The sequence below is a fragment of the Physeter macrocephalus genome, chromosome 11 (assembly GCF_002837175.3).
Source record: "Physeter macrocephalus isolate SW-GA chromosome 11, ASM283717v5, whole genome shotgun sequence".
Taxonomy (NCBI): Eukaryota; Metazoa; Chordata; class Mammalia; order Artiodactyla; family Physeteridae; genus Physeter; species Physeter macrocephalus.
The window spans coordinates 67,353,313-67,371,517 of record NC_041224.1 but is presented as its reverse complement, the minus strand read 5'-3'; the positions used below and the strand labels follow the sequence as shown (position 1 = coordinate 67,371,517).

Sequence of the window (18,205 nt, the reverse complement as noted above, 5' to 3'; positions counted from 1 at the left end):
ATAAACCCGTGTCCCCTGCATCGGCAGGCGGACTCTCAACCACTGCGCCACCAGGGAAGCCCTCAACCTCTGTTTTTGAGTTTTTCAAAATAATGGACTTACAGGATTTTAGAACCTTAAGCAATTTAGCAGTCATCTAATGCAAACTGCTAATAGAAAAATGAAAAAATAGTCCCCCAGAAAGTTAAAAAGAATTAGGTAAAGCCTTATTGCACTCAGGAACAGAGAGGTGTCCAACTACCATGCTAATCCACATAAGACTGACAGAGCAGAATTTAGTATAAATCAGTGCCTTTCGGTCAGAGTAATTATCACAATGGAACCAGAATTGACTTTCAAATGGTCGTTTGGTCTAAACACATAATAGATCATCATTGATGGTTAAGAAAATGAAATTTGGACATGTGAAAAAGTTGATCAAGTCATTTAATCTTTCTTATCCTCAGGTTCTTCAAAACAAAATGGAAATAATAAACCTACCCTTGTAAGATTATTTTAAGGATAAAATCTGATAACATGTATAAAGTATTTAACACAGTGTCTAGGTACATAGTAGGTGTTCATGAAATGATATGAATTTTAAAATATTTCTTGTCAAGTCATGGAATTGGGTAAAATATTAAATAAAATCTCAAAGTAAATGAGATGCTTCCCAGCTAAACAAAATAACTAGCAAACATTTACTGAGTATCTATCCTATATTATTCAAGGTGTTACCGAGGATACAAAAAGGATAAAGTTGTCCTCCTTTCAAGGGAAACTAGGAAAAGACACAGAGCTTTTTTCCTTCTCAGTTTCCTTCTTGGGTTCCTTTTTCACTTCCCCTCAGGGCTCAGCTTTCTGCCCACTTCATACTCTACCCATATTATCTGTACTCCCACCAGGACTGAGAAGACCCTCACATGAATACCTCTAATCCTGACCTTTCACCTGAACATCAGACTCTTATACCTTGTTGTCTTCTGTATGTTTCCACCTGAAAGTACCATAGGTAAAATACATTAAAAACTTCTCCTAACATCTATTCCTTCTTTAAATTCCCTGCTATAGTTATTAACAGCCACTTAGACACTCAAATCAAAGTCCAACGGTAATCTCACATTTCACCAATCACTTTAAATGTCTGATTCATTTCTAAACACTTTCCATGTCTATGTCCTCAATTCATCCCTATTAATAGTATCCATATCCAGGGCATTATCTCTCAATATGACCAAATCAGTAATCTAACTGTTCTACCCACCTCTACTCTTACCCTACCTCAAAATCATTTACCATACTCCCGCCAAAATGATCACTCTAAAATGAAAATCTTGCCACACCGTGAGTATGTCAAACCCTTCAATAGCTATCTATTATCCACAGAATAAAGTCCAAGTTCACCCAAAAAATAAATGCCCAACTATGACATATAAAGTCCTCAATGACCTGGCTCATGCCTCTCTTCAGCTTCATTTCCTATCTCCCACTTCATCACACTACAGCCATACTGAACTATTAGTCAAGCTTCACGCTGTTCTCTTTGTCAATATAAACTTACACTTCTTCCATGAATAGGAAATTCTTACTTGTTCTTCAAGATTCAGGTCCAAGATCATCTTCTCTGGGAAGCCTCCAGAGTATACTTCCCTACCCCACCAAGCTCACACATTATCACAACAAGCACTCAGGAGATATTTGTTAAACTGAACTGAAACTAAGCAAACTAACAACAAACAGCAAATAATTTATACATATCAAGCCAGTGAGAAGGGCAGCTAGATGGATTTCAGTGTTTCTTTGGAAAAAAGTCTTGATCTAGGGATACGAGGAGTAATAGTTCAGATTGTTGAAGAAAGGAAATTAAAGTATTTGAGTGAGTAAAACAGAGATGGAAATGGACACATTTAGAGAAGACATGTAAGACAAGGCTGGAAGGATAGTAAACAGCAGATATAAACTCACAAATGTAGCCATCCATATAAAAAGATTTAGAGACACAACCAATAAATCACCAAAGATTTTTAAACAGTTTTCTCTGAAACTATATGATGTAGTTGCCATTTACAGACACTACCTTCTACTTCAATTACCGAGATATTAATTTAGAAAGATGTTTTCATCTTTTAATTAATCTCTTGCATTTTTATGTTTGAGAAGGTACTCTCACTTAATTAGCATGTACTGAAGAACTTTACATAAAATCCTGAAATTATAACATATCTCTATATGGCACAATAGTTTACTGAAATTGGAATAAGGTAACACAGACTCTCTTTCAGTTAGTTCAAGGGCTAGTCAATCTCATTAAATAATCTTTAATATTAGAACATTAGGTTGCTCCAAATCAGCAATGGAAAATGAAAATATAGTAAGCTTAATGCCAATTCACAGAGGAATTCAACTGTAAATATTTTGCTTTCTGAATGCAGAATTAAAGAATATCAATCCTGAAACTTAAATACACTAGTCATAGTACAGAAGAACAGATGTATGAAGTATTCCCATATGAAGAGTGAAGATTAAGGTTATCTACCATGAATAAGAAGAGGAAAAAAATGCTGTTATCCCTGAACTATACTTCATGACATAAAATCTACTGCTTGCAGTAAAAACAGAGAAGACTCACCCTAATATATTAACTAGAAAACCACACAATAGTCAGAAGAGGATCACGTTAGACGAATAAATAAAACAATTAAATCAGCCACCCCAAACTGAAGCATCTCTAACTGTATGTCTGTACCATTGTATAGTTATTTTATATACTTGACAATATAGCTGTATAAGGTAATAACAACCCTAGGCACATCTTCTATACCAAGAGGAAAGGTGATTAGAAAACAGATACATGTAAATAAGCACAGAAGCACTTTAGAGCTTAAAAATCATTTGCATGGAGTTGTATGTCTTCTTGTCCTTGACTGTAAATGCCAATTCCCTGCTTTCAGGTTTACAGACAGTAAAAAGAGAGATACAAAGCTGAATGTTAATTTTCAACATAACACTGATGTTATGTCAGAAGAGATGGGTGATTCTCACTCTCACATCATACCTGCCATTTTAAAACACCCCTACTGATATGAACTAACATTCATGAATAACAGGTTTAAAAAATCCTTTTGAGCTGTTGTAGTTAAGCAAATTGACAGATATGAATGCACAAACACTAGTCTTGGATCGTGAAATCCCCTCACACATGAACACCACTGTAAAATAAATTTCTCTAAGAGAATAGGGACTGAAAATGTTGTAAGTCTGCTAAAGAGAAAAACATCAAGCTATAAAAGAAACTGGCAGCCTACCAATATGATGGTGATGAACATGTTATGCTCAAGTGTGCTGTAAATGATCATTTAGATGCTGTCAGTCAATGTCACCTATATTTCTTTAATATTCTGTTTTGTGAAAAACCCATTGGCTTAGGGAATATGGAATCATCCATCTGCAAGAGCAAACTGTTTTTGTCTGATATGGATTTATTTTTTCAACAAGAAAAGAGAGATATATATTTCTTGGGATCATAATCTCAAGCATGCATTGGGACTAATGTCTGTACTGTACAAGTGTAAGGATTATTCATAAAAGAGTAGATTTTATACACACACAGTCGATTCTTGCTATGTGTGGTAGTTATGTTCTATAAAGTTTCTGTGAACACTGAATTGGTGAATACTGTGCTTCCATTGCTTCTAGGAAATGGGAAACACAGGGTTAGGTTCCTGCAAGCCTCTGCTTACAACATTTTATCAACCTATCAATATGTAAGTTTTTCTTTAATGTGTACTTCTGTTTAGAGGTACCTTATTTAATATATACTGTTGATTCATTAAAATCAAACTCACAGCCAACAGCACAGCTCATGACTGAACAAAAGCTTATCTAACACACGTATTTTCGCCATTAGGCACATCACAACCTTCTTGTGCTTAAGCACACTACACAGTACTTCAGCACAATATCTGGAGGCCATGTTAAACAGTGAAATCACACCCCAAAAAAGCATGAAAATGTGAAAAACATGGCACTAAGGAGATGGCAAAAAAGATGCTTCTTTATAGTATGTGAGTTGAAACAAGAAGGCAAGATGTCACCTTGCTCAACCTCAGCTGAGAATGTACACATCAGGCACCTCAATTTTTTTGCCACTCTGCCTATGTCTGCAAATGATTGTGAAAGCACGACAATTACTGATTTGGTAGTTTAAATCTTAGCAAGTAAGTGAATTTGCAAATGTGGAATCCATGAATAATGAGGATCAAATGTGCATATATGTTTACATATGTTGTGTGTGTATACGTACACATATGAACGATGTGACATATGACATCTGGCAGGAAAGACAAGTTATGGGACTCTCTGGTTTGAGACTCTCCTAAGGTCCAGTCCTATATTTCCTTTTGGCACACCGGATACGTCTACCTGAATGTCCTACCAGCACTTCAAACTTAAAAGACCAAGCTCATCTTCTGCACCTACCCTAAACCTGTCTTCTGCTATATTACTTCTCCAATAATAGCACCATCTCATCTACTCATTGGGACTCTGACTCCCTTCTCCATCCTATAGCCAGGGAGCAAATCATGTTGATTCTTCCTCTGAAATATCTCTTAAAGTTACCTCCCCCTGCCCAATCCCACTACAGTTATCACTAAACGCCTTTCTATCATTTGGAACATTGGCACAGTTTACTGTCTTCCCTCTCTATCTTCTACCCCAGAATCACAGGTGATATTACTGTCAGTGTTATTTTTCCAAACCTAATTACACTCTTCACTTCCTTGTACCTATAAGATGAGCTTGAGACTTCTTGGTACAGTATACACGTTCTTTTATGACTTGGCACCAAACCATCTTTTTAGACTCACCTACTGACACTCTTCCCTGATAAACTGTATATTCCAGCCATAATAATTTATTTCCCATTATTTGAATATATCATACTTTTTAAAGGCCCTTTATGCATGTTATAAATTTCACTAGCAATCCTCTTTCTTCCATTTTCTACTTGCCCTTAAGGCTTCTGCTGATGGCACCTCCTCTGTGAAGTCTTTCCTGATAAGCCTCTACCTCCACCTCAGGCCAAGTTAGTCAGTCTTGCCTGTTCTTCCACAGTATTTTCACATACTTCTATTACAGAATTCCTTAAGTTAAGTTCTAATTATTAACAGAGAAAGTGAGAGAATGCACAAGGTTGGCCAATTACTATTATAGTTAGGTGGTGATGGGGATTCATTATACCACTGTGTACCATAGTGTGTATATTAAATGTCCATTAAAGGAAAGCTAAAAAATTTAGGGTGGGAGTGGGGGGAGGAAGGGGGAGGGAAGAAGAGAAGGTGGGAGGGAGGGAGGGAGGGAGAGAATTTGTCTACAAGTAATCGAAAACCTGACTTATGTGTGACTTAAACTAATAGGGTACTAATTTTTTTCCTCCCACATAAGAAGTCCAGAGATAGGTAGTCAAGGGTTGGTATCGAGGCTCAAGAAGGTCATCAAAGACCAAGGCTCTTTCTAACTTTTTGCTCCATTAATTGTGTTGATTTGCTGCTTCAAAGCTGTCTGCTATAAACGCAGGCATTACCTCTGCATTCAAGGTAAGAAAAAGGACAGTGTCAGTCACACCTTTACCTCTTCAATAGAAAAAACAAAAGCTTTTTTCGGTGCCCTCAGCAAACTCAGCTTATATCACATTGTCTATGGCTGTCCAACAGTGCCTTAATGGCCTAATCTCCTTGAGGGCAGAGACAATTTTACTTTAGCAACCAATCCAGTACCTAGCACATAGAGGTTCTTTGTAATTAATGAATGTATGAGTCTAATAAAGGAAACAGTGACAAGTATCATAACACAAACTCTGCTTCCCTAATTTTCTTTTTTGTTAAATAATATAATAAAAGGTGCTCTAAAAATTACCAGTGCTATACAAATAAGAGATTATTAGTATTACAGTAGTTTGACATCTATAATCATGAAATATTTTACAATTATTGCTCTCTCCGTAGAGTACCAGAGGATTAATAAGAAGTCAAGAGACCTGAATTTTTGTCCAAGCAAAATAATCTTGATGAACCTCAGTTTACCTAAAAAATAATGTTTATTTCCTAGGGTTGTTCTGAGGATAAAGTAAATATAAATAATATGAATGCACACTAAAATATATAAAACACTATAAACACATGCATTATAAAAATAATGGTTCTGTTAAGTCTTGAGAGGAAACTTACAGTTCTTATGTAGTATGCATAGAGTTATATACCATCTGGCACACCAATAATATCAATTGAAACTTAAAACACTATCAATATCTGGTATGGATGCTGGGCATTAGTCCATGGGTAGATGAGATTCTAGACTTGCCCCGGTTCTTTCATGACTATAGGGAAGTAAACTAATAACTGTACCTTACATTTACACCTATTAAAGAAAGAATGCTTTATAAAAATAAAATTGGTGCCTCAATGCAATTATATAATACACACAATTTGCAAAGCAGCATATGAAAAACAAAATAAACTGGTTAACACAGAACAGATGACATCAAATCCCAATTCATCAATTAATAATTACTACCAGTAAATATGAACAGTACTAAAGTATGCCAAGGTCCTAAAGCACTTCTAAGTTGAGTCAAGTGAGACTTAAAACAGTAGAAACACTGAAGACTAATTTTCCTCTGGCTTTAATAACCCTGAGGGAGCTGATAAAGAATACCCCTCAAGGTGACCTTATAGTTCATACATACAGGCAACACTGGTGGTCAGAACTATTTCCGATAAATGATAACCTCAGTGGCCTGTTTTCCAGGCTTTTATTAAGCTGTATATTTCCTCATATGTAAGAATGTTATATTAAAATAAGCATTGCGGGCTTCCCTGGTGACGCAGTGGTTGAGAGTCCGCCTGCCGATGCAGGGGACAAGGGTTCGTGCCCCGGTCCGGGAAGATCCCACATGCCGCGGAGCGGCTGGGCCCGTGAGCCATGGCCGCTGAGCCTGCACGTCCGGAGCCTGTGCTCCGCAACGGGAGAGGCCCACGTACCGCAAAAAAAATAAAAAAATTAAAAAAATAAAATAAGCATTGCGTATATATAACAAAAAACAGAGGCCAATACTAAAGAAGAGAAAAATGACAGTTCTAAATCAATAAAGTCTCCACAGAATATTATAGTAAGAACTGATGCATCTTCACTTTTATTGGATTTGGAGACAACAGCTGCTTTGAAGAAAAAGTCTTCTGTCAAGTCTGTTTAATTAACTCTCACTTCTCAAACATTCAAATACCTTAACCTTATTATTAAAGGCTTACCATTTCCTGATTCATTTAAGCAGAAACTATTCTCTGTGTAGGTTACCATGGAATTATTTAATACTGGAAACTGACTCATCTTACGACAAAAAACTGCATCAAGACATAGGCCAGTAAATTCCAGCAGAGCACTGCATAAAGAATCATTAGGTCATAAACAGAACTGAAAAATTCTAAGAGTGGATCAGACTTCTTACTGTACAGTTATGCCCACAGGAGGAACATCTATTTCAGTAAGCGACCAAAATGTTAGAATGGTAAGAATGAGTTTATGTTTTACAGCTGTAACTACCCAGTTTCAACTACTTTAATTCTTGCTTTTAAACAGGGAGAAACACAAGGTTTCTCTTCCTGTTTTATGTGCATACATAGCTTTATCAGCTAAAACTTCAACAGGGAATACTTCTCCAATAAGAATTTAGAAGTACCTGATATAAGCAATAAATTGTCAATGTTTGTAAAAATAAAAGTTATAAGTGATATGTTTACAATGAGGAACTATTTAAAATATTTAACTTTGCAAATGAAGGAGGAAGTATTTAACTTAAAGATTCATTGTTCTTTAAAATACTCATTTTCTCTCATTAAAAAAGAGGATATCATATATTAATAAAAGGTTCAATACAGCAAGAAGATATAACAATTATGAATGTTAACCCACCTATTGATAGACCATCAAAATATATGAAGCAAAAATAGACAAAATTGAAAGGTGAAATAGACAATTCTACAATAATAGTTGGAAATTTCAATATTCTACTCACAATAATGAACAGAACGACCAGACGGAAGTAAGGAAACAGAGGATTTAACATAATAAACCAACTAGATCTAACAGACAAATACAGAACGCTCTACCCAACAACAGAATACACATACACATTCTTCTCAAGTGTACATGGGACATTTTCCAGGACAGACCATATTTTAGACCACAAATTAAGTCTCAACAGACTTAGGAAGATAAATATCATACAAAATATCTTTTCTGACCACAAGATGAAGTTAGAAACCAACAACAAAAGTGAAACTGGAAAATCCACAAATTTGTGGGAATTAAACAACACACTTTTCAACAACCAACAGATCAAAGAAGAAATCACATGGGAAATTAGAAAATCCTTAAGGATGAATGAAAATGAAAGCAAAACATACCCAAACTTATGGAATGCAGGGAAATTTTACAGCTATAAATGCTTACATTAAAAAACAGAAAAGATCTCAAATTAACAACTTAACTTTACAACTTAAGGAACTAAGAAAAGAAGAACAAACTTAACCCAAATCTAGCAGAAAGAAGGAAATAATAATGATTAGAGTAGAGATAAATGAAGTAGAGAAAAAGAACAGAGAAAAATCAATGAACCCAAAAGTTGCTTCTTTAAAAAGATCAACAAAACTGACAAACATTTAGCTAGATGAACGAAGAAAAAAAGAGAGAAGACTCAAATTACTACAATCAGAATTGGAAGTGGGGACATTAGTACAAATTCCACAGAAATAAAAGTGATTATAAAAGAGTACTACAAACATCTGTATGCAAACAAATTGGATAACCTACCTGAAATGGACAAATTTCTAGAAATACAAAACCTACCAAGACTGAATCACAAAGAAACAGAAAATATGAGTAGACCTATAACTAGTATGGAGATTGAATCAGTAATTTAAAATTTCTCCCAAAAGAAAAGCCCTGTGCCTGATGGCTTCACTGCTGAAATCTACCAAACATTTAACGAAGAACTAATACTAGTCCTTCTCAAACTTTTCCCAAACATTGAAGAGGAGGGAATACTTCCAAACTCATTCTATGAGGCCAGCAGTACCCTGATACCAAAGCCAGACAAAGACACTACAAAAAAGAAAACCACACACCAATATCTCTTAAGAACACTGAAGCAAAAATCGTCTACAAAATAGCAAACCAAGTTCATATTAATCGGATGATACATCATGACCAAGTGGAATTTATTCCTAAAACGCAAGGATGGTTCAACATATGACAACTGATCGATGTAATACACCACATTAATAGAATGAAGGGAAAAAACCTTATGATCATCTCAACTGATGCAGAAAAAGCATTTGACAGAATTCAACACCCTTTCATGATAAAAAACACTTAACAAACTAAAAATGGAAGGAAATTAACCTCAACATAACAAAAGCCATATATAAAAAAACTCACAGGGAACATCATACTCAATGGTGAAAGACTGAAAGTTTTTCCTCTAAGATCACGAATAAGTGAAGGATACCAGCTTTTGCCACTTCTATTCAACACAGTACTGGAAGTTCTACCTAGAGTAATTTAGGCAAGAAAAAGAAATAAAAGGCAACACAAAAATCAGTTGCATTTCTATAAACTGACAATGAACAATCTGAAAAGAAAAATACAAAAACAATTCCATTTATGATAACATCAAAAGGAATAAAATACTTAGGAGTTAACCAAAGAGATGAAACACTTGTACACTGAAAACTACAAAAAACATTATTGAACAAAATTAAGGAATAACTAAATAAATGGAAACACATTCCATCTTAATGGATTGGAAAAGTTAGTTGTGTTAGAATGGACATCCAAAAAGCAATCTGGGACTTCCCTGGTGGTGCAGTGGTTAAGAGTCCGCCTGCCAATGCAGGGGACACAGGTTCGAGCCCTGGTCCAGGAAGATTCCACATGCCTTGGAGCAACTAAGCCCGTGTGCCAAAACTACTGAGCAGCCTGCACACTAGAGCCCGCGAGCCACAACTACTGAGCCCATGTGCCACAACTACCAAAGCCCATGCGCCTAGAGCCCGTGCTCCGTAACAAGAGAAGCCACTGCAAAAAGAAACCCGCGCACGCGCAACCCCACTCGCCACAGCTAGAGAAAAGCCCGCACGCAGCAACAAAGACCCAATGCAGCCAAAAATAAATAAATTTATTACAAACAAACAAACAAACCCAAAAAGCAATCTATAGATTCAATGCAATCCCTATCAATATCTCAATGACATTTTTTGCAGAAATAGAAAAAGTCATCCTAAAATTCATATGAGATCTCAAGGGACTCTGAAGAGCCAAAACAATCTTGAAAAGGAAGAACAAAGCTAGAGGACTTATACTTCCTGGTTTTAAAATTTATTACAATGCTAGTATGGTACTAGCATTAAAACAAGACAAAAAGAGCAATGGAACACAATAAAGAGCCCAGATATAAACCTTTGTATAGATGGTCAAATGATTTTTGACAAGGGTGCCAAGACGATTCAATGGTGAAAGGACAATCTTTTCAACAAATAGTGCTGGGAAAACTGGATATCCACATGCCAAAGAATGATGTTGGACCCTTACCTAACACCATATACAAAAATGAACTCAAAATGGACCAAAGACCTAACTGTAAAACCTAAAACTATAAAACTCATAGAAGAAAAGATAAGGCAAAACTTCATAACATTGGATTTTGCAGTGATTTCTTGATATAACACCAAAAGCACAGGCAACCAAAGAAAAAATAAACAAACTGGACTTCATGAAAGTTTTTAAATTTTGTGCATCAAAAGACACTATCCACAGAGTAAAAAGACAACTCTCAGAGTGGGAGATAGTATCTGCATATTTGCATATCATATATCTGATAAAGGATTAATATCCAGAATATATAGAGAACTCCCAAAACTCAACAACAAAAAACCAAATAACCCAGTTCAAAAATGGGCTAAGGACTCGAAATGACATTTCTCCAAAGATGCCATATAAATGGCCAGTAAACACACGAAAAGAAATTTAAAGAAGTTTAACATCACTGTTTATTCAGGAAATGAAAATCAATCAAAACTACAATGAGATACCCCCTCACATCCATTAGGATGGCTACTATTAAAAAAAAAAATAGAAAGTAACAAGTGCTGGTGAGGATGTGGAGAAAATGGAACCCTTGTGCACTATTGGTGGGAACTTAAAATGATACAAGCTGCTGTGGAAAACAGTACAGTGGTTCCAGAAAAATTAAAATAGAATATTATCCGGCAATTCCACTTCTGGGTAGGGTACATACCCCAAAAAATTGAAAGCAAGGTCTTAAAGAGATATTTGTATACCCACATTCATAGCAACACTACTCACAAAAGAAAAAAATGAGAAAGCAACCTAAGTGTCCATTGACAGGTAAATGCATAAACAAAATGAGGTATATACATACAATGGAATATCATTCAGCCTTAAAAAGGAAGGGTATTCTGCAACATGCTACAACATGGATGAACCTTGAAGACATTATGCTAAGTGAAATAAGCCAGTCACAAAAAGACAAATACTGTATGATTCCAGTTATATAAGGTACTTAAAGTAGTCAAAATCATAGAGTTGGAAAGCAGAATGATGGGTGGGGCTGGGTGGGGGAAGGTGAATGGGGAGTTGTTTACTGGGTATAGGGTTTCAGTTTTACAAGATGAAAAGAGTTAAAGAGATGGGTGGTGGTGATGGTTCATCAACATTATGAATGTATTTAATACTAACTTTATATCTAAAATGGTTAAGATGGTACATTTTATTCTAAATGTATTTTAGCTCAATTTAAAAAATGGAAAAAATTAAAAGGAGGGTGAGGATGGGGGAGAGGGAAGAGTAAATGGGCCACTGGGGAGCAAGGAAAATATAAATGTCATCAGGAAGGAGAAAACAGTATAAAAAAGGAAGAGAGGAAGGAAGGAAGGAAGAAAGGAAGGGAAGACGAAGGGAGGGAGGAAGGGAAGTAGGAATGGACACACACATACATACACACACATACACACACTTTGAACTTCGGCCCAAAGCACCAGGTACTGCAGCAGAGAGAATGCCACAGGAGATAATCACTGTCATATTCTGACATCAAGATCAAAATTCCAGCCTAGTCTAAAATAGACAAAATTGGCCTTAATCAGAAGAAATCAGCTGTAAAAACTGCAGATCTGAAAGGTCCAGACTGTATTCCACTGTCATTCCCAGTTAGGATATCAAATTGAATTTGGAAGAGTTTAGTATGACTTGCGTCTGTTAAAATTCTCAGGGTATACACAAAATGTGAATGCTCCTTGGAGCAGCTGACTTGATGGATGTTATGGGGAAGTATACTTCTGCCATTCACAGGAAAAAGCACATATTTCACAGAAGCTACTTAAAATCAACATTTTCACTGCTTCAAATGGTAAGTGAAGTAAAAATTCTAATTTCAAACTCGCTCTAATCTGCAAATAAAAAATGTATGTTCTTATAAACTTCTGTTTACAAGAACAGAAAGGAATGTGTTACTAACACCTGTGACTGCTGTGTCCCTAAAGCATGTGTCACTTCAGCTAACATACGAGCTCATCCTCCTTGGAGAAATTCAATCACTCTGTCAATAGTCCCGGTCAAGCAGGTGAAAATATTTCTCGCGGGATTCCCTTAGTGCAATAAGATGTCTCGACAACTCTTTAAAATCTGTAGGTACATGAAATCTGAGGACTGGATGAAAAAAGAAGAAATGTACTACGTTTTTACCTCAAAAGTCCCAGTGATACTGCTTTACAAACTACATAAGTCAGTGGGTTCTAAGAATATATGCTTTGTAAATTGTAATGGATAAACAAATAACCAGTAGCATTAATAAAACAGGTATACTAAAAATTTCAGTTACACCTAGCTCTTATTTTTCTGCCTATGCTAAGTTCCAGATAATTAATATTTGTAAGGAAAACAAATGGACTGAATTTAGATTATTAAAGTAAAAAAATGGCTCTTTAGTTCAGATATTTTTAAAAACCCTATAGTTGCTGATTAAGAAATATTAATTTTTAAAAGTTACCCTCTCTTTTTCATCTACACCTTTAAATAAAAACAAAATTTATGACAGATTATAGGTTCCCTCTGGAGTTTTGCACAAAAATTTTGCTTACCAATATCCTAATTACAAACCAGGACAACTGCAGTATATTTAAAGCAGGTAATCTAGCTGAAAATCACAAAGAATCCTCGAAGAAAATTTAGCTTAAGAGTACTTGCTGCCTCTTTTCCTTTGGGTACTTCGATGATTGTCCTAAGATAAAGGAGTCTTTCCCTTGTAAAACAGAAAAACTTCTCTGCCATATTCTTCCTTACATTTCACACTGTCCTATTTTGCTATATTTCAGCTCCTACAGGAAATTATTACATGATATGACTGTCATTTCCTATAACCAAGATATTTGTGCACCTGGATGAGCCGACTGCAGAGAGATTTCAGATCTTACAAGCTCAAATATACCAATCTTCTCATAATATTGGCTTGGGGTAGGGCTGGGGAGGATGAGGATAGCTTGAGGAAAAAGAAAACTGCTTGCAAAGAAGGAATTCTACTATAAACGGGCAGAATTTTCTATTTTTCTGGCAGCCACGGGGATATAACAATATAAAAAAAAAACTATGAGCTGTTTCGAAAGGATTTCTCCTATGACCTAAGAAAGTAAACTAGGCAATATACCACGTCAATCACTCTAGTTTGCCACCAGCCACTGGCAGCACAGTAGATTTAGTAATATAGGTTTTTAAATATTTTTTTAATTTTCTTTATTTTATTTATTCTTTTTTTTGGCTGTGTTGGGTCTTCGTTGCTGCGCGTGGCTTTTCTCTAGTTGAGGCGAGCAGGGGCTACTCTTCATTGCGGTGCGCAGGCTTCTCATTGCAGTGGCTTCTCTTGTTGCGGAGCACGGGCTCTAGGTGTCCCGGCTTCAGTAGTTGTGGCACGCAGGCTCAGTAGTTGTGCCTTGCAGGCTCTAGAGCGCAGGCTCAGTAGTTGTGGCACATGGGCTTAGTTGCTCCGTGGCATGTGGGATCCTCCCGGAGGGCTCGAACCCGTGTCCCCTGCACTGGCAGGTGGATTCTTAACCACTGAGCCACCAGGGACGTCCCAGAGGTTTAAAAATGGTAATAGATTTTAAAAGTCTCTTTGAAAATGGGCAGTATCACTGCAGCTATGCTGTATGCTACATTTTAAAAAATTGTGGCAAAGAAAATGAAATTGATCTTGCTGTTTAATGATTAGGTTTTTTCCCTCTACCTGATTTCACTTCAAGATTAACATGAATACCTTCCATGTATATCACATCCCAAATTCTTTACTGAGTAGAAAACAAGAACTGAATAATATGGGTAAGACATTTCTTCTTTCTCAATGAGAAATTAATGCCAATCTTTTCCAATCTTTTTAGATTATTCAACATTCATTTCACAGCAACATTTATTGAACTTACTATATTCCAGGGACTTCAATAATCCAAAGAACATAAGCACTATATTTTTAAAATTTAAGGTACTGTTAAACACATGGTTTCCAAGGAGGCAGCTATATTTATTACATTTTAGGTTTTCAACTTAAAGTTTTTAGGAAAACTCAGCCATTTTAAAATAGTCTAACAACTGTACTGCTGTCAGAGATTCTAGCATTTTAAACTAGACAAATATGGAACAAAGATGTATTGTTGGTTTACATGTTGATTACATATTGAACTAGCAACATAAGAGAGAAAAAACATTTTCAGCAATTTTGGGGGAATAAATATCACAGTAATTCAGGTCAAGTCACAGAAATTTGCCCTCTGACCATTTTTATTATTAATGGAAAAAGTCCTATGGTTTCTTTTGTTTGTTATCTTTAATTCCAACTTTCAGGAGACCCAGTAACTGTCCCGTATCATATTTCTTACCTAGGCTGATTGCTGGGTGGAATATAATGGATTAAATGATCCTTTAAAAATTATTCTTTCTTAAAACTCTTAATTCAAACTGCATAATAGGAAACCACATGCCTCAGATATCAAGGATCATGGTTTAGGATAGCAGAATGGTATAGTCCAAATTATTCTATCAATTCTACCTCAAAATTTCATTCTTTTCCTCATCACTGGTAGCTTCTCCTCAGTCAATGTTTTTTCCATACCTCCAAAAAACTGTCCCTCCTCTGTGTTTCCCTGGTTTTAGCAGGGCCCACTGGAAGTTAAACTTCCATCCTTCTGGACAGCACCTAAGCAGAACACGACAGCACAAAGTGGTGCTAGGTGGCACCTCGATTCCCCTCCTTCCCTAACCCCTGTGCCAGCGGGACCCAGCAGGAAGCTAAACTTCCACTCCCACCCTTGGTAATGAGGAAGGCCAATGAGAGGCTTTAACGGCCAAAATGCATTCAATATAAAGTTTCCAAGGCAATTTATAAATTTTTTTTCTTACAAAAAATTCTCTCCATGAGCTCTTACTTCTAGAATTGATACCTGATCATCTTAGTATTTCCTTTAATGTCTGCAATTTTCCTCAAGGTCTGGAAATCTTTAATTGATCAGAGCTATTCTGAATAAATTCCTCCTCTCATCCTCTTAATCCACATTGTCTTTTATGAAAAGTTTTTAAAGACAATTTTTTTTAAATTTCAGAAAATTTCAAGAACAGTATGAAGAACTTTTTTTTCTGAACCATTTGAGAGTTGCTGACATTATGTCCCATCATCCCTGAAAACTTAGGTTTATAATTCCTCCAATAAAGATATTCTCCCAAATATCCATGATACAATCATCAAAATCAACAAATTAACGATATGTTACCACCTTGTAATCTATCTTCCCTACTGAAGTTTCTCCAACCATCCCATTAATGTCTTTTTTTTTTAATTTTGGAGTATAGTTGCTTTACAATATTTTGTTAGTTTATACTGTACAGCAAAGTGAATCAGCTATACGTATACATATATCCCCTCTTTTTTGGATTTCCTTCTCATTTAGGTCACCACAGAGCATTGAGTAGAGTTCCCTGTGCTATACAGTAGGTTCTCATTAGTTATTTTATACAGAGTATCAGTAGTATATATATGTCAATCCCCATCTCCCAATTCATCCCCACCTCTTCCCCCTTGGTATCCATATGTTTGTTCTCTATGTCTGTGTCTCTATTTCTGCTTTGTAAATAAGATCGTCTATACCATTTTTTTCAGATTCCACATATATGCGTTAATATAAGATCTTTTTTTCTCTTTCTGACTTGCTTCACTCTGTATGACAGTCTCTAGGTCCATCCATGTCTCTACAAATGACCCAATTTCGTTCCTTTTTATGGCTGAGTAATATTCCATTGTATATATGTACCACATCTTCTTTAGCCATTCCTCTGTTGATGGACATTTAGATTGCATTAATGTCTTTTGTAGCAAAGGGATCAGATCTAGTATCATGAGTTGCATTTAATATTCATGTTTCTGTATTGTCTAAATCTGGAATAGTTCTTAACCTTTTCCTTGACTTTCATAAACTTTAAAAATTTGAAAGTTATAGGCCAGGTATCTTGTAGACAGTCTTTCCTTTTTGGAATTCTCTGATGTTTCCTCATGGTTAGATTTAGGTTATGCATTTTTGGTAGAAGTACTGAACAAACTGATTATACTATACCAGTTCCCAAATTGTGATTTTTCTAATTCCGTAATTCATTTTCTTCTCTCCATTAATTTACTCCATTACTACAAATTTCTATTTTATTCAACAGGCTATAGTTTGATAATGAGTAAGATTTTGAGGCTCAATAGGTTCAAAAATTGGCCAGCAGGTGCTGCTTCAAGGTGACTTCCATTTCCTTTAGATACAATCCCTCACTCTGTGAGCAATTCCTTACTTTCTGGTACAGGATGATGTGTCCAGCATATCTTGTCATGTTCTTTCTCTACCCTAGCCCTAGAATCAGCCATTTCTCCAAGTAGCCCTAGCACAAACACCTACCTTCTCAGGCCCTGTCTGATGACTTCTAGACTGAATTATTCAGGAAGGAAAGAAGGACAGCAATAAGAAAGCCAAAGGGCTACTATGTTTAGAATGGGTGACTTGCACTGATTCCCTCTGTAGCTGGATAGGTCTGTCTCCCCAGTGGCCTCATCTGCCTTGAATGGCAAGGCTGACTACACGCTCTGTTTAAGAAATAGAGGAGTCCTGTTAATAGGCAAACTTCCCCCAGCTAATAATTACAACAGTAAGGAAACACTTGCTCTGGGAGTAGAATATTCTGGGTTCACTTTATTCCCTGGAAAGGTACCTCTTCCTTTTCTTAATACATCCTTTTATTTTAGAACAGCTTTAGATGTGTAGACAAATTGTGAAGACAGTAGAGAGTTCCCATGTGTCCTCCACCCAGTTTCCCTTATTAACATCCTATATTAGTATGATACACTTGTCAAAATTAATGAACCCATATAAATATTATTAACTAAAGTCCATACTTTATTCAGATATCCTCAGTTTTCCTCCAACATCCATTTTCTGTTTCAGGATCCCATCCAAGACAACGTATTACATTTAGTAGTTACGTCTCCTTAGGCTACTCTTGGTTGTGACAGTTTCTCAAACTTTTCTTGTCTTTAATGACTGTATTAGTTTCCTGTGACTGCTGTAACAAATTACCATAAACTAGACATCTTAAAAAAAGAGAAATTTATTCTCTTACAGTTTTGGAGGCCATAAGCCTGAAATCAAGCTCTCAGGGTCACACTCTCTGAAGACCTTCAGGAAAAATCATTCCATGCCTCTTCTACCTTCTGGTAGCTTAAAGGCATCCCTTGGTTTGTGGCTGACTCACTCCAATCTCTGCCTCTGTCTTCTCTGTGTCTATGTGTGTCTTTTTTTCTGTGTCTTATAAGGACACACCGTTTGATTTACAATCCACCCAGATAATCTGGGATGATCTCATTTTAAAGTCCTTACCTTAAATACATCTGCAAAGACTCTTTTTCCAAATAAAGTCACATTCATAGGTTCTGGAGGTTAGGACATGGACCCATCTTTTGAGGGGCATCACCATTCAACCTACTACAATGAAGTCTACAGTTTTGAGGATCACTTGTCAGATATTCTGTAGAACTGTGATTTGCTTTCTCATGGTTAGACTGGGATAATGCATTTGAGGG

General features: G+C 36.1%; 1 protein-coding gene across 13 annotated transcripts in view; it reads right to left on the bottom strand.

Annotated features, from left to right (window-relative positions):
- Positions 1-18,205, bottom strand: part of PEAK1 (pseudopodium enriched atypical kinase 1) — a 320,328-nt gene that overhangs the window by 183,931 nt on the left and 118,192 nt on the right. The window lies entirely within an intron of this gene.